The 26,443-nt window shown below is 40.5% G+C and overlaps 1 long non-coding RNA gene across 4 annotated transcripts in view; it reads left to right on the forward strand.

Moving 5' to 3' along the window:
• The window catches only part of LOC108594056 (uncharacterized), a 533,185-nt gene that overhangs the window by 178,482 nt on the left and 328,260 nt on the right, over window positions 1-26,443 (forward strand). For all 4 annotated transcript variants that reach the window (XR_013524691.1, XR_013524692.1, XR_013524694.1 and 1 more), the window contains one exon: window positions 2,086-2,163. This is a non-coding gene — a long non-coding RNA (uncharacterized LOC108594056). The remainder of the gene's footprint in view (window positions 1-2,085; window positions 2,164-26,443) is intronic.

Here is a 26,443-nt window from a genome sequence, read left to right on the forward strand (position 1 = left end):
AACTCCTTAGGGGGGAAAGATCTTCTTTTGATTCAGAGAGCACTTCAAAATCTCATAAGGGCTGAGCATGTTATGGTTAAGAGCATCAACTGTTCTTTTAAAATTCTGAGAAACCTTTCTGGTTACTCTGAGAAAGTTGCTCATATTCGGAATAAGCAGACGTTTGCTGAACTTACACTGCACTCAGAGTAAATACTCCAGTATTGCAGAGGAAGCCTCTTCCCTTTCTTCATTCCTCCTGTGTCTTTCCAGTCTCTTGCTGCGTTGGCATGTGTATTAGTCTGGAGCAGTGTGACTTATTAATTGATTAATGAATTCAGTCAACCATATTAAACAGGGGAACTTAGGGCTAAATGCTCTGAAAGAATTTCCTGTGGCCTTCCCACTTCTTGGGTGGAAGATCAGAGATGTGGAGAGCAGTGTCTTCAGTTTAGGAAAACCAGCATGGCAACTCTTGTTCCAAGACAGTGTCTTTGTTGCTGGGATCCAGGGTTCTCCAGTCCATGAATTCTGGCTCTCATCTCCTCCAGAAGAAGTAGGAAAGAGGAGAAGATGAGGAGGAGGAGAGAGAGAGAGAAGAAGGAGAAGGAGAAAGAGGAAGAAAAGGAAAGGGAGAAGGAAGAGAAAGAAGAAGAGAAGGGGAAGAAGGGAGAAGAGGAGGAGTCGAGGAGAAAGAGAAAGACGAGGAGAGAGCAAATCTGTGTACAGGGCAGAGATGTCTAACATTTCCTTCTCAGGTTTCTCCAACCTTTCTCCTTGCAGCTGGGTTTTTTGCTTTGCATCCACAGCAGGTATGTTTGCAGGACTTTCTGTGCAAAGAGAAAGTAGTTTTAATGCAGTATTTATATCCTTGCAGGACAAAGGTAGTCCTAGGTGGACCTATGTTGTGTAAATAGACGTGCTCATTGCTTTAACTGGAAAGAAAAGAGTCTATTCCTGAACAGAATTGCCTCTTTTCCCCACCTCCCCTTGCTCCTCACCTCCTCTTTTTTGAAGGCTCATGTTTCCTTGATTTTGTGTTTATTTGGTTAGCCTGTCACTCTGTTGGGTCTGGGATAAAAGCAGTACACAGAAAGTGTAAGAGAAACTAGACTTTGATTTCTGTTTCTTAGGAGGAAATAAATATGAATCCTAAATAGTATTTTGGGTAGTGCAGAGGACAGTGTGTCTTCGATGCAAGCAGATGCTGTGTTACATTACATGTTTGTTACTCAAGTGCTGGTGTTGAGTGGACCAAGAGACAAAAGAACCATGGGACTTGATTAAGGTCAGACAAGGAAAAAGAGAGAATGCTAAGGTAGATTTCCCAGAGGTCCCCGACTCTGAATTCTGGTGGTAAAAATTGAGCCGCCTCTGTTCTCTCCAGGCATCACTATCCATCTCACATCACTGCAGCCTTATGGAAAACTGCAAGGTGGTTATTTATATTACAGCAGTGTCTCTGGAGCAGAGGATGCTTTTAGATGGTTCCTGAACAAACTTAAAAAACATTCAGAATTTTATGTATATTTTAATGACAATTAGGAGACGAAATTTAGCTAGTGTGCTAACCTCATGTTCTCAGCAGTAATATAAAGTTTCCTTTTAAAACGAATCAAGTAAAATGTAGATTTTGTTTGAAGAGAAATATTAAGCAAATAATCATGCAGCGATGCACCAATATGACAGAAACTTGTGAAAGCAGTACTTAAATGATTGGAGCATGGCAAATAACCTCTTTAAAAATTCCCAAATCATACTTTCTGTTAAGTTTTAAAGATACTCAGATGTGGAGCCTGGACTTTGATTATGCTTTCTTGGCTAGAAGCAATACCTTGTAGCCTGGAAAGAAAAACACACTATTAATGACAACATTTATAAGGATGTAGGTAAGGGCAGTGGGTAGTGAATGTTTGTAATTTTTTATCTGCTCAACGTCTAACCCATTTGCTACGTTTAGGGAATCATTAAAAGCCGATCTTGAAGAGATACTTTGCTGCTGCTTCTGCTATGGAACCTAAAAGACCAGAATTTGCTTCCCAGGATCTCTGGATGATAGAGTGTGGGCTTTTTAGACCCAGGTTCAGCTAATATGTTTCTTTCTAGGTCCTTGAATCTGGGGCTGCTGACATAAAGAACAAGCTGCAGCGGGGGTGGAGGCACTCTTAATGGACTCTTCCAAGGGTGAGTTTAGATGATTTTGACCACTTAGTTTCCCTTGATTTTTTTGCCCCATTTTTAAAGTCTAATTTTCTCTTTGATTCTGTGAGCTATTGGGGGATCTTCTAATAATCCCTTTACTGGTTAAGTTGAGTTCATTTCTGTTGTTTAAAACTTGGAACCTAGTACCAGGAGGGAGTCTAGCTGGTGGTTACAGCACAGATTCCAAACAGGCTACTTGAATTCAAATCCAGGATCAACCACTATGAGTTGTGGACCTCTAAACAGACTCCTCCAAAATGAGAATTGTAATGGGGTCTACTTCATAGAATTTCAAGCAGATTAAGTGAGACACACCTCTAAAATGGACTTCGTCACAGAGCAAGAGCTTAGTAAGTACTAGCTATTATCATAACGAGAATGTGGAATTATAGAGGGGCAAGAAAGACGTATGGCTCACTCTTTGTGACTATGTCAAGCTTCTCCAAGAAGCCCCAGAACAGCAGTTGTCTAGTGATATGGAAGCTACTCAAAGTTATTTACCAAGGAGTGCTTCCTTTGCCCATGGAACTAACAAGTGATCAGAACATCTAGAATTTTAGCACCTGGGACAGCACCACCCCCAGAACCAGTGGATGAAGATTCCAGTCTAGAGTGGTATGCTGTGCAATATGGTGGCCACTAGCCATAAACTGAAAATTAAGTTCCACAATCACACTGGTCATACTTCAAATGCTTAATAGCTACAGGTAGCTAATGGCTATCATATTGGACAGCACAGAAGAATGTTTCCATTGTTGCTACAAGTTCTATTGGACTGTACTGATAGATGATCTGGTTTGGCATAGCTACCATTAATAATGGGGTCTTGCATGTCCCAAGAGCTGTGTTAAGCCATTTATATATGTTATCTCATTGAATCCTTGCAACAAGAAAGTAAGGCCTAGACTACCATTAGCCTCACTTTACAGATGAGAATATTGAATCTTAGGGCTGGACGCAGTGGCTCATGCCTGTAATCCCAGCACTTTGGGTGGATCACCTGAGATCAGGAGTTAGAGACCAGTCTGGCCAACATGGTGAAACCCCGTCTCTAGTAAAAATATTTTTTAAAAAATTAGCCAGGTGTGGTGGCGGGCGCCTATAATCCTAGCTACTCAGGAGGCTGAGAGAGGAGAATTGCTTGAACCCAGGAGGTGGAGGTTGCAGTGAGCCAAGATCGCACCATTGCACTCCATCCTGGTCAACAAGAGTGAAACTCTGTCTCATAAAAAGAAAATAGAATATTGTGTCTCAGATCACCTTTGTAACCTGCCAAAGGTCAACACAGCTACTTAAATGAAAGAAGTGGTATTGAAACCAGATGTGCCTGATTTCAGAGCTTGAGTGTTACTCTGTTATATGCCATGGAATTTTCTCAGATTCTAAAGTATGTTTTATTCATATTTAGCTTATGACCCTGCAGCAGCCATTGCATTGTTGGCTTACAGTGTTTCTCAGCAAAGACCTCATTTTACCCACACCATCCAAGAGCACCCCCATGGGTATCTATATTTCTCAAAGCTCAGGTTAAGACGGGAAACCTGAGGTCACTCTTCCTGTTTTATTTTTCTCATTCTTTGGGGGTGGAGGGGCTAGGCATTGTGCTAATTTTTGAATACATAATAGTGACCAATATCCTATTTTGCTTTAATGGGATTTGCAGGGAAGAGGTTGAGAAGCACATGGATCACATACATAAAGTGTGATAGCAGTGCCATGCAAAAGCAATATAAGAGCTAATGAGACAGGAAGGCCTACTGTGGTCTGGGGTTCATGAGGGGGTGTTCAGGAAAGCATCCTCTGAGGAGGTGATGTTTGAGATGAATGTGGAAAGTGAATGGGAATTCACAGAAAGCAAAGGAAATCACACATACAAAGGCCCTGGGCGGCTAGGAGCAAGGTGCGTTCATAAGGGGAGGCAGTGGTTAAAGAATGATGAGAGATCAAATGACAAAGCGATAAAGTCGGTGAGGTAACAGGGGTGGGATCACAGAGAACCTTATCTGCTGTGTTTAGGAGTTCGAATCTCTCATGATGCCTAGGTTTCAAAGTGTGGGTTGTGGGTAATGATGCAATCTCATGTGTGTCTTTAAAGATCATTCTGGCTACAGACTGAAAAATAGAGAATCAGGGGAATGGCAGGGGGGAACTGAATGCAGAGATCTAGTTGGGAGGCTCTGTCTTCTCCAAATGGAGAAAAACCAGGAAGGAGCCCCAAGAGTAAAAGAAAAGTCTAATTAAGAAGACCCGGTTCACAGCTTCACTGAAGTTTCTCAACAACAATCATGAGAGATTCCGTCTACGACCTAGAGCAGACCTTTACCCTAGTCTCCTCTCCCTCTTTTCCTTGACATATTGGTCCTCAAGATAGTTTCTCCTCTATTTTCTCAAATCCAGAACTTTTAACCCTCAGTGAAGCCACAGTATGCATTGTGGTCTTGCTAACCTACTTGCTTCAATTTGTATTTTTAGATTAACATTGCCCCTCTGAATTCTGTAATCTGCCTCTCTTATCACTCACTACTTAGACTCAGAAAACATATATCCTTAGAAAACAGGAGAAGGAAAGGCAGCAAACATGTATGGTATTAGTCCATTTTGTGTTGCTATAAAGGAATACCCAAAGCTGGATAATTTATAAAGAAAGTTATTTGGCTCACAATTCTGCAGACTGCATAAAAACTATAGTGCTTCTGGTAAGGGCCTCAGGCAGGTACAACCAAGGTGGAAGGCAAAAGGGGTTGTGGCTATGCCATCAGTGAGAGAGGGAGCAAGTGAGAGGGGAGGAGGTGCCAGCCTCCTTTTAATAATCAGCTGCATTGTGAACAAATAGACTGAGAACTAATTCATTACCATGAGGAGGACATCAAGCCATTCATGAGAGTTTTACTTCCATGACCCAAACACCTCCCATCAGGTCCACGTTCAACAGTGGGGATCACATTTCAACATGAGATTTGAAGGGGACAAATATCCAAACTATATCATGTATCTGATATTACAGTTTTTCTTTTATTGGTGGCTCTTTAGTTTGGCCAACTACTCTGCCTCTCTTTTCTGGCTTACCAGATGGCGTATCTCCATTCCCATCAATACTCTCCTGATTCCATTTTGGAACCCAGATGTTATGCAGTTAAATCTGGCTTTTGCCACTTACTTTTCATGAGACAAAGATAAGCAACTCAGAAGCTTCAATGTCTTTATCTGTAAAATGGGGATGATAATAATAATATTGTTCTCATTGGTTTGTCATGTAAGCTGATTGTTTAGTATTCATAAAGTGCTTGGCCCAGAGCATAATACATAGTAATAGTTATTGTTATCATCATTATCAGTCTCATTACCAACTTTATCCTCATCACCATCATTATCATCTACATTATCATCATTTTCATCACTATCATCATCACCATCACCACCATTATCTTCACCATCATTATCATCACCATCATCATCTTCATTATCACCATCACCGTCATCATCATTATCACATCACCATCTTCATCCTTAGCATTATCATCACCATCATCACTATCATCATCTTCATTATCACCATCACCGTCATCATCATCATCACATCACCATCATCATCATCATCATCATCACATCATCATCACAATCTTCATCTTCAGCATTATCATCACCATCATTATCTTCATTATCACCATCACCATCACCGTCATCATCATTATCACATCACCATCTTCATCTTCGGCATTATCATCACCATCATTACCATCATTATCTTCATTATCACCATCACCATCACCGTCATCATCATTATCACATCACCATCTTCATCTTTGGCATTATCATCACCATCATTACCATCATTATCTTCATTATCACCATCACCGTCATCATCATTATCACATTACCATCTTCATCTTTGGCATTATCATCACCATCATTACCATCGTTATCTTCATTATCACCATCACCGTCATCATCATTATCACATTACCATCTTCATCTTTGGCATTATCATCACCATCATTACCATCATTATCTTCATTATCACCATCACCGTCATCATCATTATCACATTACCATCTTCATCTTTGGCATTATCATCACCATCATTACCATCATTATCTTCATTATCACCATCACCATCATCATCATTATCACATCACCATCTTCATCTTCGGCATTATCATCACCATCATTACCATCATTATCTTCATTATCACCATCACCATCATCATCATTATCACATTACCATCTTCATCTTCGGCATTATCATCACCATCATTACCATCATTATCTTCATCGTCACTACCACCATCATTTTATCATCATCATCATCAATCCTCATCCTCATCCATGGTTTTGGATAAAGAGATACTCTTTTAGCCCTAGCCCCTGGGATCTTCCTGGCTAGGCTAACTCTCTCCCAGCCAGTGAAGATAAATGTGGGTAGAAAAAAGTGTGGGCCCCTCTTTCCATCTGTCTTTATAAGCACCTTGATGTTGACGGCTATACTCCCATGGACTGGCTTCCTCAGGTTGACTTTGCCTTCTCCCCTTCCATCCAGGGATATCTGGGGATAAGTCACACAAAAGAAGCTACAGAGTCCTCTTCTTGGTTAGATTCAGCAATCCTGCCACACATCATGGTCTCCCTTGGCCCCATCCTTGAGGATGAGGTGATGTCGTTGTCCTCCTGCACCTGACGCCAGGGCCAAGGACATCTTGAAAGGGAATGTGTTTGAGGCAATATTTGCCCAAGAACAACCCGAAGGGAATGATCCTAAAAGGGGCACTTTGAACACCACTTGAGGACACCATATCACCTTTTTAATGAGGATGTTTTGCTACTGCAACTATTCTTCCTTTTTCTGTTCCAATACTTTGGATTTCCATTATTAATCAACTTTTCAAAAAATTCCGTTACACATTTTACACGTTATTTATTTTGTTTATTGGTTATTGTCTGTCTCCCTTCAGTAGGATGTAAACTTTACACAGGACGGGATCTCTGTTTCATCCATGGCTCCAACTGCCTGGCGTGGAGGAGGGGCTCCATAAATTAATGTTAGAGAATAAATGAATGAGGAAGGACTTATCCTATTTTGAAATATCTCTCTTTACTTCTGCATTTCAGTTTTTAGATGGGAGAAGCTAATGTTTAGATGAAAAGGTGACTGCAGGTAAACAGCTTAATTGAAATGGATACCCTTTTGGGAGGAGGATGACTCCTTTCCTCTTTCTTTCATTCCTAGTCCTTTTTCTTCTCATTGGATCTACATTCTTTACAGTTTGTACATCTTCCCTTTCTCCCTCAACTTTCCCAGTCACTCAGCAGAAGCTGTGCATACTCTACAGTTTGTCATCAGGGCCTGGAACTGGCTGAATGAACAGACAACCCAATGTGAAAATTTCCTCGTATTTAGGGAAGGATTCTTTCTCTAAGCTGGCCAAAGATGCCTGTTCTTTTCTCTGGGATAGAATTTATGCGAACAAGGCTGTTTTAATGGTTAGAAACATAAATTCTGGTGACAGACAAACCTGTTTTTTTTTTGAGACAGAGTCTTGCTCTGTCACCCAGGCTGGCACGCAGTGTCGTGATCTCAGCTCACTGCAACCTCTGCCTCCCAGGTTCAAGCGATTCTCCTGCCTCAGCCTCCTGAGTAGCTGAGATTTCAGTGTGTGCCACCACACCCAGCTAACTTTTGTATTTTTAGTAGAGATGGGGTTTCACCATATTGGCCATGGTAGTCTTGAACTCCTGACCTCATGATATACCTGCCTCAACCTCCCAAAGTGCTGGGATTACAGGCAAGAGCCACTACTCCCGGCCCCAAACCTGATTTTTAATCTATCCATTATACCTTAGTAGGGTAACTGTTGGGAATTCACTTCACCTCTTTAATGCCTTGATTTTCTAATCTGCAAAATAGGGATAATGGCCACCCTCTTGGGGAAGTTGTGAGAGTTAAATGAGATAATGTAGTTCCATGTAGGCCTAGGTACTGTGGGTTGATTGAGGAGTTCAGAGGAAAGTGTTATCAATGTCTTCCTGTTTTTTCTGTAATCCCTTTCCAAAGACTAGGGAAAAGTGTTTATATTTCTATTAGCCAAATGCATTTTGGGAAGATTATTTTTTGTTTTTGTTTCCGGACGATTTTAGGGGGATAATAATGTTGATGTCTTCCCACTCAACACACTTTATTCTGTTAGTTAAATTTGCGTTGACTTTTTCATGATTTTGTTTTCCCATTTTTGATATATGGGAATCTTCTTAGCCAATTAAAGTGTTTCTGACCTAAGGCTTTGGTGGCAGCAAAATGACATGCTTATCTGTATTGTTCAATAGGAATCCTCGCCTTTTAGGGGAAATCTGGTATCTGATGCTTCCATTATTCATGCTCAGGAATGAGGGTAAGCAAACCAGTAAGGATCACAGGCTTAACTCTTTCTGGTTAAAGGCAGACACAATATGCTACAAGATCCTGACAATATAGGACTTTGGCTGTACTCTAGTCCGGAACCTCATCTTTCACCCCGTTCTTTTTGCTCTCTTCTATCTGGTTTGTATTAGCCTGTGTGTGTGTGTGTGTGTGTGTGTGTGTGTGTGTGTGTGTGTTGAAAATACTTTACTTCTCCTACCATAGGGCATTTGTTTGCTCTCTTTTCATTGCCTCGCCTTGAACAATCTACTCTACTCTTTTCCCTTAAATTGTTAACGTCTATGAATTTTTGAGATACCACCCTAAAACCACATATGCCCCGTTTCCTTTTGGTATTGGGACAGGGGCATAAGTTGATATTTAAAAAGTTAAGAAAAAGTCAAAGAGTGATTCAGATGTAGATCAAAATCCACCTTTGTTAAATCAGAAAAGCTGATGTTGGAGAATATGGCTCATTTCTGTGGGTAAGAGTTTTACACTGAATCCAGAATTAACTAAACTCACCACCTAGTCACAGACATCATCCAACCCCACAGGATGCTCCATGGTGGTCCTGCCTTTGTAAAGCTTCAGCATGGTATGCCACCAAAAGTATAGGCAACAGAAGAAAAAATTTTGAATTTTTGTGCATCAGAGCACACTATCAACACAGTTAAAAGGAAACCCATGGAATTGGAGAACATATTTTCAGATTATATACATGATAAGCAGTAGGATATCCAGAATATGTAAAGGACTTCTACAACTCAACAACAAGCAAACAGAAAACATGATTTAAAAATGGATGAAGAACTTGCATAGACATTTCTCCAAAGAAGGTATACAGTTGGATGATAAGACATGAAAAGATGATCAACATCCATAACCACTAGGGAAATACAAGTCAAAACCACAAGGAGTTACCACTTGACACCCATTAGAAGAGAAAGGCTATTGTTTTTTTAAAAGGAAAATAACAGGTGTCAGTGAGGGTGTAGAAACACTGAAACCCTGTGCACGGCTGGTGAGGAAGTAAAACGGTGTGATCCCTATACTTCATTTTTAATTTTTTTTTAATTGCATTTTAGGTTTTGGGGTACATGTGCAGAACGTGCAAGACAGTTGCATAAGTACACACATGGCAGTGTGTTTTGCTTCCTTTCTCCCCTTCACCCACATTTGTCATTTTTCCCCAGGCTATCCCTCCCCAGCTCCCCCCCCACTGGCCCTCCCCTTTTCCCGCCAATAGACCCCAGTGTGTAGTACGCCCCTCCCTGTGTCCATGTGTTCTCATTTTTCATCACCCACCTATGAGTGAGAATATGCGGTATTTCATTTCTGTTCTTGTGTCAGTTTGCTGAGAATGATGTTCTCCAGATTCATCCATGTCCCTACAAACAACACGAACTCATCATTTCTGATTGCTGCATAATATTCCATGGTGTATATGTGCCACATTTTCCCAATCCAGTCTATCATCAATGGGCATTTGGGTTGATTCCAGGTCTTTACTATTGTAAACAGTGCTGCAATGGACATTCGTGTGCATGTGTCCTTATAGTAGAATGATTTATAGTCCTTTGGATATATACCCAGTAATGGGATTGCTGGGTCAAATGGAATTTCTATTTCTAAGGCCTTGAGGAATCGCCACACTGTCTTCCACAAAGGTTGAACTAATTTACACTCCCACCAACAGCGTAAAAGTGTTCCTTTTTCTCCACATCCTCTCCAGCATCTGTTGTCTCCAGATTTTTTAATGATTGCCATTCTAAATTTTTTTAAGAAAACAGTATGGTGGTTTCTTAAAAAATGAAAAATGAAATTTCCATGTGGTCCAGCAGTTCCGTCTCTGAATATGTACCTAAAACAACTGAAAGCAGAGACTTGAACAGATATTTTTGCATCTGTATTTATAGTAGTAGTTTTCACAATGGCCAGAGGAGGAAGTAATTCCAATGTCCATTGATAAATGAATGTCATGAAATGAAACAAAATGTCATATAGCCACATAATAAAATATTATTCAGTCTTAAAATAAAGGAAATTTTGGCCGGGCATGGTGGCTCAAGCCTGTAATCCCAGCACTTTGGGAGGCCGAGGTGGGTGGATAACAAGGTCAAGAGATCGAGACCATCCTGGTCAACATGGTGAAACCCCGTCTCTACTAAAAATACAAAAAATTAGCTGGGCATGGTGGTGTGTGCCTGTAATCCCAGCTACTCAGGAGGCTGAGGCAGGAGAATTGCCTGAACCCAGGAGCAGAGGTTGTGGTGAGCCGAGATTGCGCCATTGCACTCCAGCCTGGGTAACAAGAGCGAAACTCCGTCTCAAAAAAAAAAAAAAAGGAAATTCTGACACATTCTACAATATGAATAAGCCTGGAGGACATTATACTAAGTGAAATAAGCCAGTCACCAAAATATAAATGCTGTATGATTTCACGCATATGAAATATCTAAAGTTGTCAAACTTATAGAGGCAGAAAGTAGGATGGTAGCTACCAGGGGCTGGGGAGAGGAAGGATGGGGAGTTGTTTACATGGGAGCAGAGTTTCAGTTTGGGGAAGATGATAAAAGTTTTGCAGATGGAAGGTAGTAATGGTTGTACAGCAATGTGAATGTACTTAATGCCAATGTACCTTAAACATGGTTAACATGGTAAGTTGTGTTGTATATATTTACCACAATAAAAGCAAAACAAAGAACGTAGCATAGAGGAACAGGGCAAAGCGGGTTTTCTGTGGTGGTTAGCTCCTAAGAGGAAGGAGAAGGAAAGGGCCCAGTAGCAGTTCTCTCCCTAATATACCTGTGGAGGAGAATGGAGGGAGGTTAGGATTGATTGATTAATGGAATTTTCTATACTTTGAAAGCAACGTGGGGTAGAAAAGAAGAATCTCCAACACTATTTCGATGCTGGCCTTTTCCTTTTCCTGTTTGATGTAGAACCTTACATTTTTCCTACATGGCTGTTATCTCAGATTATAATTCTACTTCCACTTGTGTAATTATTTAATGTATTTCCCTTTTATAAGGTTAGATCATAGAAAACTGCCATTCTTGTAAGTAAAAAATGATTGAATATTTGCAATCTCCTATGGTTCAATGCTCAATAGAGTAAGCACTTTAAGCTTAAAGAATGGGTCCGTTCTAGATAAGCCTTTCATAGACCAAGGGTTTAGCACAGAGCCTGGCTTAATGTAGAACCATAGCAATTATTATCCTTGTAAATGCATGATATGGTGAGGCTGTGTCCCACTCAAATCTCGACTTGAATTGTATCTCCCAGAATTCCCCCATGTTGTGGGAGGGGCCCAGGGGGAGGTAATTGAATCATGGGGGCCAGTCTTTCCCGTGCTGTTCTTGTGATAGTGAATAAGTTTCATGAGAGCTGATGGGTTTATCAGGAGTTTCCGCTTTTGCTCCCTCCTCATTTTTTCTCTTGCCACTGCCATGTAAGAATGCCTTTCACCTCCTGTCATGATTCTGCGGCCTCCCCAGCCATGTGGAACTGTAAGTCCAGTTAGATCTCTTTTTCTTCCCAGTCTCCCATGTGTCTTTATCAGCAGCCTGAAAACATACTAATACAATGTAAGTAACTATTTGCTGAATAAAGGGACTGGAGTCTCCCACCAAATATTACAAACTAAAACATAAAAAGTTTTAATTCTTTTAAAAAAGAAACAAAGTGAAATGACCCATGTGGAGTACTAGTACTGTAACTTTTGTTTCTGAGACAGAGTCTCTCGCTCTGTCATCCAGGCTGGAGTGCAGTGGCATGATCATGGCTTACTGCAGCCTCAACTTCCACAGCTCAAGCAGTTCTCCTGCCTCAACCTTCCAAGTAGCTGGGACTACAGCTGCTTGCCACCATACCCAGCTAATTTTTTGTATTTTTTTTTCTGTAGAGATGAGGTTTCACCCTGTTGCCCAGGCTGATCTCAAACTCCTGAGCTCAAGTGATCTGCTTGCCTCAGCCTCGCAAAGTGCTGGGATTACTGGTATGAGCCATCACACCTGGTGCTAATATTATAATATTTAAAGATTAAATATGATTTTTAATTTTGTATATTTTGATTTTGTCTTGTAAAAATATAAAGCAATTTAAGTAAAATAAAATAAACAACACCCCGTTCTAGAATATATATAAGTAAAAATACAATAAAATAAATAGCATCACTATCTAGAATATGTATCTAAGAAATAGAACCATGTTCTAATTAATGGATAAGAATCCATTTGTAATTTACTAGCTTGATTTTAGGAACAGACATTTATTTCCTCAAATGAAATTGGGCATAAACTTCTTGTCCCCCAATATTCAGGTGGATATTAAGTCTTAGACTGGGACTTGACCCTGTTTCTGCCTGAACCCATATCCTCTTCCCTCATGGCTGTTTTAATTTGGATTCAGTGTCACATTTTCTCACGTTGTACTTCAGCTGGGATGGTTTGGTAAAAGCAATATTTAGAGCATTGAGGTGTCAGAGAAAGAGCTCACCCTACTGACCTGACCCTCACTCGCATTTCATAGGGGCGAAGAGTCAAAATTTTCCCTTTTTCTCCCCGTATTTCCCTACTACCTTGCCCTGTTAATTGGATTCAAAGTATATTTCTGGATATGGGATTCTCTTTCTACTAACATTTTTCTCATAGTCTATTTCTGGATATGGGATTCTGTTTCCAGTAACATTTTTCTCATGATCTATGTGAAGAGGCAAAATTACATCATGATGAAAAGTGTAGACTTTGGAATTAGACAGCTTGAGCATGACTCTCAGCTGTCACTTTTGAGTCGTGTGACCTTTGACGAGTTACTTAATTTCTGTATGCTTCAATTTCCTGATATCCAAAATGAGGGTGAAGTAGGCTAAAATGTACAAAGATCTTACAGGAGACCCCAGAATACAGGAAGAGTTCTAGCAATATTACTTGTTATTAATATCATCATTATTGGTGACATTATTATTACTAATTATATAGTGACAATCACTTGAATCTTTTAGTGTGAGGGAAATCTTTCCAAAAGAATTTCTAGGGGATTAGAGGCAAAAAGAAAAAAATAAGAAACAGTCAATGAATTTTCCAGAGTTTTTTCAGGGGAATCAGAAGGGAGATAGGGAGCAATTTGAATCTAAATGGCAGGATAAGGCAGATAAAGGAGCAGGAAAAAAATATATATCCATATATATTTATATAGTATATTTATTTATAAATATATAAAAATATATATCTCCATATATATATTATAGATGGTGAGAGAAGAGAAAGAAGAAACTTTGGTTTCCTACATTTCTATACAATAAGAGAGCAGGTCAGTAAGATGCACTGTTTCTCTAACAGCACAAGGCTGTAGATATTGCCCTTAAAAAACGGATGTAATCTTAACTAGAACGGGAAAAAGTGACAGAGAATCCAAATTAAAATAGGCAAAATGAGAAGAAATTCTCGGGTTATAGATTGGCGCGAACCTGCCGAGAAGGAGAAAGCCTAGCACTTGATATGTGGAAGGCACACGATAAAAGATTATAAAATGAATTTGTTGAACTAAAGCAAATTAGAATTTGGGAGCTCAGAGGTTATGGGGGAAAAGTTGACATACCCTATCTCTGATGGAAACATTTCCACCTAGAAAATGAGGTGGCACAGAGCTGTTAGGTCCAGCATGAGAAGTTCAAGGTGTCAGAGGTGATGTGGACTCAGTAGGTGATGCATAGACATCCTTGGAGGTAGAGAAGAGAAGTTGCTCTCTGCACGACAGAATCCCAGTATCCCAAATCACCCTGGAGAGGCTGAATGATGCTCTGAGCTGGGTGAGACATGGCCGGAACCTTCTTAATAATGATAGTGGCGGGTGATAAGAAAAACAAAATGAGTTCTTCCTGACTGGGCATAGTGGCTCACACCTGTAATCCCAGCACTTTGGGAGGCTGAGGTGGGTAGATCACTTGCCACCAGGAGTTCAAGTCCACCCTGGCCAACAAGGTGAAACCCTCTTTCTACTAAAAATACAAAAATTAGCCTGAGCATAGTGGCCTGCATGTTGTGTAGTCCCAGCTACTTGGGAGACTGAAGAAGGAGAATCACTTGAACCCTGCAGTTGCAGTGAGCTGGGATCATGCCACAGGACTCCAGCCTGGGAATCAGGGAAAGACTCTATCTCAAAAACATAAAATAAAATTGGTTCTTCCTGTGTGCCAGGCTCTGTTCTTAGCTCTTTAAATGTAAGACAACCCCTTGACCCAGCACCACCATCAGTCATATGTTTTAGATGATATCTTTTATGGCAGGCAGGATTCCAAGACAACCTCAGTGATCTCCACTTTTCAGTGCAATGGTCTTGGAGATCCCCTCTCGTTCAGTGACTTCTTCTTGCCAATAGAGTACAGCAAAGGTCTGGATCATGTGTCACTGCCTTGATTGAATTGTATTGTACGGCTAAGGTGATGGGATGTCACGGCCTTCACTATCTTTCTACGTCTGTGACTCTGAGAACACTTATTTTCACCATCCTCCTGGCCTCAAGAAGCAAGCCACCGTGAGTTCTATAGCCACAGTAAAATGAATTCTTCCAGCAATATGAATGAATCTGGAAGCTGATTTTTTCTCTATCCAAACCTCTACATGAGAACACAGCCCAACTGATGCCTTGTTGACAGCCTCATAGGACTCTGAACAAAAGAGCCAGCTAAGCCATGTCCAGACTCCTGATCTTTGAAAACTTGAGATAATAAATGTATGTTCTTTTAAGCTGCTAAGCTTATGATAACTTGTTACATGGCAATGAAAAACAAATGTATCTTTTGTCAAAGAATTAGAGCAATGTACTAGGTTCTGTAATCCAGATAATTCAGTGCTCTCTCAAGAGGATCAGACTAGGGCAGGAGAGGTGAAAGTATGATTTGAGGTCCCCCTCCTGGCATGGAACTGCCTGTGTCCAAAAAGTCTCTTCAATTTCTAATTTCCCCATGATGCTTTTGATAGGTTTTGAGTTCCTTAGCCTATTTGTTTTTCCTGAAAGTAAGGTCCTTGCTTATTTATCTGTTATTTCCTCTGAAATATAAGCTCAGGGAGGGCAGGGACTAAATCTAGTGCCTCAAGTATCTAGCCCAGTGCATGGGTTCAATAAATATTTGTTAAATGAAAATATAAATGTAGAATAGCTGACTGCGTACCATCAATCGAGGTGAAAGATTAAGTGACTAAGAGCAAGCAAACTGAGAAGTTAAATGACTTGCTCAAGATGTCACAACCTCAAAGTAGTAGAAAAAGGCAAGGTCTCATTCTTGGAAGGGTCCATGCTATAGAGCAGGAGTCTGAAAACTACAGCCTGCAGACAAAATCCATCCCATCACCTATTTTTGTATGGACTGTGTGATGATGATAGTTTTCATATTTTTGAATACTTGAAAAAACCAAAGTAATATTTTAAGGTATGTGAAAATTACAGTTTTATTGACACACAGCCACAGACATGCTTACTTGTTTACCTGCTGTCTATGGCAGTTTTTATGTCACAGTGGTAGAGGTGAGTCCTTTCCACAAAGAGCATTTGATTCCCAAAGCCTAAAACATTTACTTTTGCGGCCCTTTACTGAAAAAGTTGTCTCTGGAGTGAGACTATCTGGATTCAGATCCTATGCCTCACGTCTCTGCTCTGTAATTGTGGCAGGTCACTGAAATGTTTTGTTTTCTTATCTGTAAAGTGAAGATTAAAAAAGTCACCTAACTCATACATTGGAGTGAGGATCACCTACCACACATGTAAAATTTCCAACAAATGTTAGTTAACATAATCATCACGTCAGCACGCCATATCACAGCCAGCTCACATTGTGAAAATGTACCTTGTCAGAGAAATGTTATAAATGAATATCTGATGTTGATTAGTGCTTTTTGATTATTACAGTTAAGATGCTGGTGACCAGAATAGGCCAGGCACGGTGGCTCACGCCTATAATCCCAGCATTTTGGGAGGCTGAGGTGGGCAGATCACTTGAGGTCAGGAGTTCGAGACCAGCCTGGCCAACATAATAAAACCCCATCTGTACTAAAAATACAAAAATCAGCTGGGCATGGTGGTGCATGCCTGTAATCCCAGCTACTCAGGAGGCTGAGGTAGGAGAATTGCTTGAACCCAGGAGATGGAGGTTGCAGTGAGCTGAAATCACATCACTGCATTCCAGCTTGGGCAACAGAGTGAAACTCCGTCTCAAAAAACAAAGAAACAAAGAAACAAAACAAAAAATAAAAATAAAAAAGAAACAAAGATTGTAGTGACTAGAATATGTAAACTTTGAGTTTATTGAACCACTATTCTCTGCGCATTGCTGCCAAACAGAGTAGTACTTCTTCCAGGCTTATTTGCGTGTACATGTATCTGCATACTTGCAGGTAGCACCTGTTGCATTTGGCGGGCACTTCACCCTGTGGCAAAATGCCATGCTCTGATATTCTCTTTACTGGATAACTTTGGAAATTCAAACTCATATACAGGACAAATTTCCAGTCCCTAATACATGTCCTGGGAGCCAAACTTTATATGACTCTCCTTGGGGGGAGATTCAGAGAGAGGATAGATAGTACTACCTCTAAATAGAGTAAAATTATTTTTCTTCCACCAACCTCATGATACCTGAAATTCTCCTATTGTATATTCATTACTTGAGTTCTTAAGTTATTTTCATTTCTAAAAATATTCTGAGAACCAGAAGAGTGCCGAGTATTTTGTAGATACATATTTCACCTCAAAACTGAGCATGATTTTATATAAATGTTATGCTAGTGGGTGGTCTAGTGAAAGGTAAATATCTCAAAGAGATGAACTCTCCTCAGGAATTTCATCTACCTTTCTCTCCATGGGGCCCTGATGATGGGTTACATTTTCAGAAGAAAATAACGAAAGGTGGAGAGATGCTTACTAGTGCCATCTGAGGTCTCCACCTGGAGTAGGTAACTTGTCCTTCCAGGTTGGGTTGCATGCATTCCAAAAAAGCTTGGTCAGTTTCCCCAAATTTAAATTGCAGTAGAATAATCTATATAGCATGTTAAGAATGGAGATTTCCGGCTGGGGGTCGTGGCTCACAGATCCCAGCACTTTGGGAAGCCAAGGCAGAAGGATTGCTTGAGTCTAGGAGTTTGAGACCAACCCAGCAACATAGCGAGACCCCACCTCTACAGATAATTTTTTTTTTTTTTAAGAAAGAGTTTCCTAACTCCAAATTCCAGAGATTTGATTCTGTAGATTTGGTGCAGGGGTTTTTTCTTCCTTTGAAAGCATCCCAGGTGATTCTAATGGCCTCTGACTCATACTTTGAGAAAATGTGACCTGGATGTGACTGGCTCTCAAACTTGGCCAGTTCAACCCTATGTAGATAATGATTGGCTCATGTTTCTTTGCTGGTAGTGAGGATCACTGAGGTGACCCAGCTGCACCAGAGGTGAGAATCCAACTCTCAAACCATGGAACTAAGTAGTCCTAGAGTTATTTCACGTCAGAGTATTACAAGTCTTGTCCTTGGGCTTTTTGGTTAGATGAATATGCAATGCAGGGTCTGTACATCCAGCAGCTTCTTTAAGTCGTAGGTACCTGTCTTTGGAAATGGAAGCCGTTGCCTTCTGGTCACTGCACTGTTCTCCAAAAAGATTCTCTGAAGGAAAGGTTTGCTGAACTGATGCATGCTGGCTTCCACAAAGAATCCCCTCCAAATGCCAGACTCTCACATCTGGAACTAAAACAGTAAGTGATAGAGGCTATAAACCTCCAAATAAAAGATTCCTTGCCCTCAGGCAGGAAGGCGTTGTAAATCTCACGGAGAAGTTAAGAAGATGGTTAAACTCATTAGTTGCTGTTCAAGACTCTCCTCTTGCAGTTTTCATCCTTTGTTAAATTTATAATCTCTGAATACTTAGCCAAGATCCAAGCCTTTAGGGAGGGAGCAGCCGGAAGATTTAGAAGTTATCCAGTCCCCAGGGATGTTAATGGTGAACTAGACTTTGGTAATACGTTCTTAATTGTCACCATAAATCAACATTGTACAATATGTTAAGTCTGCCCATGTAGCTTGCTGATTGGAGAGGCTTTTCCCTGCTTTGGAGACAGCTGTAACTGATGAGACAAGTGGTTTGTCTTGGGGGATGTGGGCCACTAAACATACTAATTCATTTTTGGAATATCTGCCATGCTCTCTGCCCTTAGAGGAGATACCTGATTGGTTGAGGGAAGAAGCTCCTGTGTTTGGGGTTGAAGTTTTAACACAGAGAGTGAAGGACATTTTTTGCCCCTGGACTGTAGTTTTTACTGACATCTTTTGTACCTTAGGGATATTTTCTTTAAATCTGTCCTCTGGAATCTGTCAGCCAGCTTATGCAGCCTTTTAGAGTTTCTCCGAGGATACTCCAATTATTTTTTCTTTGTACATATTGCATTTTCTTTCCAATCTATACATTCACTAAACATTTACCACACACCTAGGTGCAAGGCACCATTCTTGGCACTGAGGCTTTAGCAGACAAAAACCCTATGATCATGGAGCAGATATTCCAGAGGAGAACAGCAGACAACTTATTCTTATAAATAAGAAAATCCAGTTGTTTAATGAAAATGGTAAATGCTCTTTGATCTGAAAGAGGCTTGTTTGGATTGGGAGGTTAAATAAGTAATATGCAAAGAGATCAGATTTCAGGTGAGACTCATGAAATGGAGAAACCGGCCATGATCTAGGAGAAGAGTGGTCTGTGCTGAGGGGACAGTGAAGACAGGAGCACTAGAGTAGCAGGTAGTTAGACATATTTGATTAACAGTATAAAAGCAAAGGTGGCTGGGTTCGATGGCTCACGCCTGTAATCACAGCACTTTGGGAAGTCAAGGTTGGCAGATCACCTGAGGTCAGGAATTCAGGACCAGCCTGGCTTAGATGGTAAAACCTCATCTCTTCAAAAAATACAACAACAACAACAAAAATTATCTGGGTGTGGTGGTGGGCACCTGTAATCCCAACTACTTGGGAGTCTGAGGCAGGAGAATTGCTTGAACCTGGGGAACGGAGTTTGCAGTGAGCCGAGGTCACACCGTTGCACTTCAGCCTAGGCGACAGAGTGAGACTGTCTCAAAAAATAAAACAATAAAAAAAGCAAAGGTACCTAGGTACCTGAAGCCTATGTGAAAGGGACAGTGAAAAGAGACAGGATCAGAGAGCTGAGAAAGGGTCAAATCACAGCAGGTTTGGCAATGAGTTGTACTTGAAGCATGAAAGAAAGCAGGTTAGGGCTCTGGTGGCATGATGAAATTTTAATTTAAAACACCAGTTCATTCTGCAGAAAATGGCTCCATAGCAGGGCAAGGGCGGAAGCTGGTATGTCAAAGACAAGGCTCTTGCAGTTTTCCAGGTGGAAGATGGGGACCAGGATGACAGGGATGAAGCTGGAGGACGATGATGGATTCCATGGGGGTGGATGGGCTCGCAATGGGAAGGTGAGAGAATGGAGGAATCAAGAGTGATATTTAGTTTTTGGCTTGAGCACCTGGATGAATGTTGGTGCCATTTACTGAAATGGGAAAGAAAATTTCCTTTAATTTTGAGTTTTTTTGTTTGGAGTTTTATGCAGGGGGCAAAAACTCAATAGTTCTGTTTAGGCCATGTTGAGTTTGAGGTGACTAGTAGATATGGACTAGTTGAGCCAGGGGCTCAAGGGAAAGGTCAAGTGAAAACCATATGGGACTTGAAAGTCTTCCAGTTGAGGCCAGGCACGGTGGCTCATGCCTGTAATCCCAGCACTTTGGGAGGCAGAGGTGGGCGGATCATGAGGTCAGAAGATCGAGACCGTCCTGCCTAACACAGTGAAACCCTGTCTCTACTAAAAATACAAAAAAAATTAGCCAGGCATGGCATGTGCCTGTAATCCTAGCTACTTGGGAGGCTGAGGCAGGAGAATCACTTGAACCTGGGAGGCGGAGGTTGCAGTGAGTCGAGATAGTGCCACTGCACTCCAGCCTGGGTGACAGAGAGAGACTCTGCCTAAAAAAGAAAGAAAGAAAGAAAGAAAGTCTTCCAGCTAAAGGACAGAAAAATGACAGCTTCCATTGGCACTGACTTTATATTAGCATAGGTGATTAGTCAAGTTCCCAGCTGGCAGGGGCATTGAGCAATTAAGCAAATAGAGTATTAGAGGCCAAAAATTCAAGCTATTCCTGTAGAACTTTCCAGACACTATGCTAAGCACTTGGAAAAGGAATATATATACACACTTATGTAATGTATGTGGGTGTATATGTGTGTGTGTATATAATATGTTTATATATGTATCAGTGTCCTTGCCATCTTGAAACATGTTGTCAACTGAATTATAGTTGCTTTTAGGGAGTTGTCTAATAGGGTTGAAGAGACCAAGATTTGAAATCCAACCCTCAACTATTTCTGTATTTTAAGTTAATTTTATGTTTTAACCTTATCATGTAGTAAAACTGATTTTTTCATGTACAGTTTTATGACTGTGTAGGCATATATTTCTGTAACCACCATAATCAGAATACAGAACAGTTTGGCCACCCCAGCAAACTCCCTCCTGCTATCCTTGCAGAGTCATGCTCTAATCCCCATGCCAACCCTTGGCAACCACTGTGGTCTGTTCTCTGTCACCATAGGCTTGGCATTTTAAGAATGTCATATAAATGAAATCACACAGTAGGTAACATTGTGAGACTGGTTTCTTTCACTCAAAATGATGTCTTGAAATTCATCTACACTGTTGTGTGTGTCGGTAGCTCATTCTTTTTAATGCTGAATAGCATTTCATTGTGTGGACGTGCTGAAGTTTGCTTGTTTTTTACCCATTGAAGGGCATTTAGGGGCAATTTGGGACAATTATGAATAAAGTTTCCATTTGGGGGCAGTTGTGAGTAAAACTGCTATCACCACATGTGTACAGGTTTTTGTATGAACATAAGTTTTTATTTCTTTGTTTTGTTTGTTCGAGACAGAGTCTTGCTCTGTCGCCCAGCCTGGAGTGCAGTGGCGTGATCTCTGCTCACCTCTGCCTCCCGGGTTCAAGTGATTCTTCTGCCTTAGCCTCCCAAGTAACTGGGATTACAGGCATGTGCTACCATGCCTAGCTAATTTTTGTATTTTTAGTAGGGACGGGGTTTCACCATGTTGCCCAGGCTGATCTCGAACTCTTGACCTCAAGTGATCTGCCTGCCTCAGTCTCCCAAAGGGTTGGGATTACAGGTGTGAGCCACTGTGCACAGCCTAGTTTGCATTTCTTGAGGGGTATTAATGAAGGGTGGCATTAGCAGGTCATATGGTATGCACACATTTTTCAGTTATTTTTTGACTTTCTGAACCCCAATTTCTATTTCATAGGGTTGTTTTGTGGACTAGTTGAAGTAACGTGTGTTAAATGTCTGGCACATAATTTTTCAGGGTCAGGATATCTCTCCCCATATCCAAAATACTAAGATATTCTGAGATAGTGAAATTAGCACAAATATAATACCCAATTGCTGAGTCTTTGGAGTTTATTAAAACATAGAATTCCCATGGGAATCAGTTAATGCTCTGGTCTAAAAATACCTCATAAAAATAGGCTTTTATGAGATGTTATACTCTCTAAATCTAAGTCTTTTCTGATTCTTCCTCTCTCACAATAAACCTTAACCCCTTCTGTAAGGGGTACAGTTTCAGGCGATGGATTATTAGCCAGTGGAGGCCACCTCTATGTCTTCTCAGGGAGAGCCTTGATTATGTGTACAGTGCTGTTGTCTCATCTCTTCATAATCCAAATAAGCTCTAACCAGACACTGCCAGACAGATTACTAAATTACCTGTGTTTTATATGCCAAGTAGGGAAAATGGGTAGTACTTGAAGGGTTGCCAGATTTAGAAACAAAGTAAAGCAAAACCAAATATCAACAATAAGAGAGGCTCATCCAGTATTTGAGACATATTAAAATAATTTTGTTATTTATTTGAAATTCGCATTTAGTTGTGCTTTTTAAATTTTTTCTGGCAACCCTGATTCTTTACTTTCCAACCTTCATTTTTTTGTTTGTAGAAGCCTGTAGTTACTCTAGGCAGACACATCTTCATGCGTTACCAGAGTTACACCAAATCCTTTCAGCTGGGAAGGAAAAGAATAAAGAAGAACAGTTAATGCAGATGTCTGACCATCCAAAGAGGGAATTTGCCTGGTCTCTAAGCCCTCTTTGTAGTTACTTCTATCACTGTTAATAGTATATTGAAACTCAAAGTTGATTATAACATTTTGCAGGCTTTTTTCTAGTTATACCCCCATGTTACTTTCATTCATTCACTGAGTATTTCATATTTCAATATTTATTTGTGGCCTAGCATTTTTCCAGCAGGAAAGAAAGCTAACAAGGGCATCCTTTCCCACCATGCAGGGAAAGGAAGTGCTATTTTGCCAATTACCCTTTATATAAATATCTGGCAATGAATGACTGGAAGAATTCTTTCAGCGTACTGCTGTTTGACAGAATGACTCAAGCATCAAAGTATAGCAGGGGTCTCCAAACAGTAAGTGATAAGATGATGGTGGTGGTGATGATGATGAAGGTAATGATGATTTAATAGTGACTAACATCTATTGAGCACTTACTCTATATCAAAAACTATACAAAGTGCTTTATCTTTATGATATGATTTAATCCTTGTAAGAGTACTGCTGTTTTCTTCATTTTACAGATGAGTATGCTGAGGCAGGGAACAGCCACTTGCTCAGAGACAGTGGTTACCTGAATTATGCACTTATCTGAAGAATTTCAGGTTTTCCATCAGAGCAAAAGCTGCATTTGAAAACAATACACCATCCTCTGGGCAGCTCAAACATGTCACTGTTGACACGCCCCACCTCTCAACCTCAGATCTTAGGGAAATGGCAACTATTTATTGTGAGCGAGGGGGGATTAGTTGGCTTCTGGGATGCTCTGGTGTCTAGTTCCAATTCTGCCCCAAACGTGTGCCTGAACCTCAGTTTCCTTACCTGTAGGACTTTCTTTACCAGCTGAGAGTTCTATTAAGTTATCTCAGAGTTCTGTCCCATGTTTTCAGCTCTCTTACCTATAATCTCTGGCGTTTGATTCATGTGGAAAAGGTCACAAAAAATGGACAACTGGAATGAGAGGAGAAATACGAGGAGAAGCTAAATGTAGACAGAAAAATATATTGAATGAGACATTGCCGGCAATAGAAACAGCCCCAGGGAGGAGAGGAAACAGATGATTGAATCCAGACGCTGCTCACCTGGAATACATGCTTGTTCTGATAGGAGGGTTGCATTTTACTCCTGTACCCTCACCCAGAAAGACAAGGACTGGAAACAGGTTGATGAATGCATGGAGAGGTGAAACCATGCATGCTTTGAGGCAACCACAGTGGGAGGAGGAGCTCAAAGTTACTGAGACCAAGCTTCTGTCTTCTATTTGAAGTAAAATCTGGTAATAAAGTACATTCAGTTTTAGAAAAATGATTGTATTTCTTTTTCTTTCTTTCTTTTTATTTGAGACAGAGTCTTGCTCTGTCACCAGGCTGGAGTGCAGTGACGTGATCTCAGCTCACTTCAGCCTCCGCCTCCTGAGTTCAAGTGATTCTCTTGCCTCAGCCTCCCAAGTAGCTGAGATTACAGGTGTGCACAACCACACCCAGTTAATTTTTGTATTTTTAGTAGAGATGGAGTTTCACTGAGGTGGCCAGGCTGGTCCTGAACTCCTGATCTCAGGTGATCCACCTGCCTCGGCCTCCCAAAGTGCTGAGATTACAGGAGTGAGACACTGTGCCCTACCAATAATTGCATTTCTGACCCATTCTTTTTGGACTCTGATTTTTTCCCCTAAGGTGAAGAATAACTACTGGGAAAAAATACTTCTTATTGATTATGAATGTGCTGAGGCAGGAATTGAATATATACGTCGTCACTAGGTTGTAAAATAAACTTCTGAGAGAGGGCAATTACTGCACAAAGTTTCCAGAAGCATCTTTACACCAATATCTACACCCAGAAGGGGGGAAAGAAAGCAAAATATCACCACCAGGATTGCTTTGGGATATCAGGCAGATCACACCAATAACTTGAGTCCTAAAATCATTTTGTCTTTTTCCTTCCCAATCTCCTTTCCCTGAATACTGTGACACATTAACGCTTAAACAATAACAGCTTTCCAGACCCAGAGGGGTCATTAAATAAGTTAAGGATCTAATTAAAAGGATGTGTGTGGGGTACCATCTCCTTGTATTCTTTGCACTGAATCACTTGTGTCCCATTTCAGTAAGTGTTTCCAAGACAGGAATTTGCCCTTAAAATGATCTCCCACTACCATCACGTATTGGATTTCATTTCCCCCTGTGCAATTATCTGTTAGTAACTTGAGAAGGCAAAATAGCAGAATAAATAACTATAAATTAAACAAATTGGAGTTCCACTTTGGCTAAAGACGGGTGCATATGTCCTGAACTTAAACTTTCTAAGATTGCAAAGAAGGCGTCCCCACCTTGTGATGGTTTGCTCTATCCTGGTGATGTGGAATTCCAATTGTCGCATAGCCTGTTTTTGTAGAAGAGGAAACAGACTCTGAAAAGGTCAGACCATCTGTTAGCATGTAAGAGAAGTTGGCAGTAAAGTCAGGCCGAAACCAGGAGAGTTTTAACTGTCTGACAAGAAACCTCACATAGTGGCCTTTATTTTGGGAATGGATTTATCATGGCCCAGGATCTTACAGGTCAAGAAACTTTCTACATCAGCACAGGAAGGTAGAGTATCTTCGAGGCACTGGGGAGACAGCTTAGTCCACTCAAGCTTGCAGAGATGAAGAAAAGCCAAATGCCATTATAATCATTGAAAATGAAGAAATACGGCACGCTGGAGGCAGGGTCTCTGCATTAAGCTGCACAGGTAGTGCCCTGCATAAATCCAGCAGCTACCATTTATATCAAAGTTTCTGCTAGGGACGCACTTTTGTCTTCTGAACAAAGTCTTCCAACTTAGAAGGCAAGCTGTCAATCTTATAGATGAAAGAACGAAGGCCAAGATAAATTTAATGACACATCCAAGAAATATATTCATTTTGTGAGAGAACCTGGACTGAAATCCAGGTTTTCTGGCACCCAATCTAGTCTTACCTTTTCTGACATTCAAAAAAATTTGTGTAAACTTAAAGGGTACAAATGCAGTTTTATCTATATGCTATATATCTATATACTATCTGTATAGTATTTATACTGTATGTATGCATGCATGTGTGCATATATGTGTACACATTTTGCATCATATATGTGTGTGCTTATATATATGTACACACATTTATACATTTATGGATATATTATATAGTGACGAAGTCTGGGCTTTCAGTGTAACTATCACCCAAATGATCTACATTGTACTCATTAAGTAATTTCCCTTCCTTCACATACCTCCCACCCCTCCACCCTTCCAAGTCTCCAGTGTTTATTATTTCACTCTCTACATTCATGTTTATATATTATTTAGCTTCCACTTATAAGTGAGACCACATAGTATATGACTTTTTGTTTCTAAGTTGTTTCACTTAAGATAAAGGCCTCCAGTTCTATCCATGTTGCTGCAAAAACATGATTTTAGTCTTTTTAATGACTTACTGCTATGCCATGCTGTATATGTCCTTTAAATATAAGGATATATCTTATCCTTTCATATTGGGAGAAATATTAAATAGATAGAAACCAACCTGGATTGCTAGTCTGACCTCAGATGACATAGGACTTTAATTGTTGAACAAATGAACCTGTAATAGCAGCTACACCATTAGGATGTCCTGATCCATAGTATTCCACGGTGTTTGTATACACCATATACTACACCATAATAGTATATATGGACACAC

This window comes from Callithrix jacchus, chromosome 12 (assembly GCF_049354715.1).
Source record: "Callithrix jacchus isolate 240 chromosome 12, calJac240_pri, whole genome shotgun sequence".
Classification (NCBI taxonomy): Eukaryota; Metazoa; Chordata; class Mammalia; order Primates; family Cebidae; genus Callithrix; species Callithrix jacchus.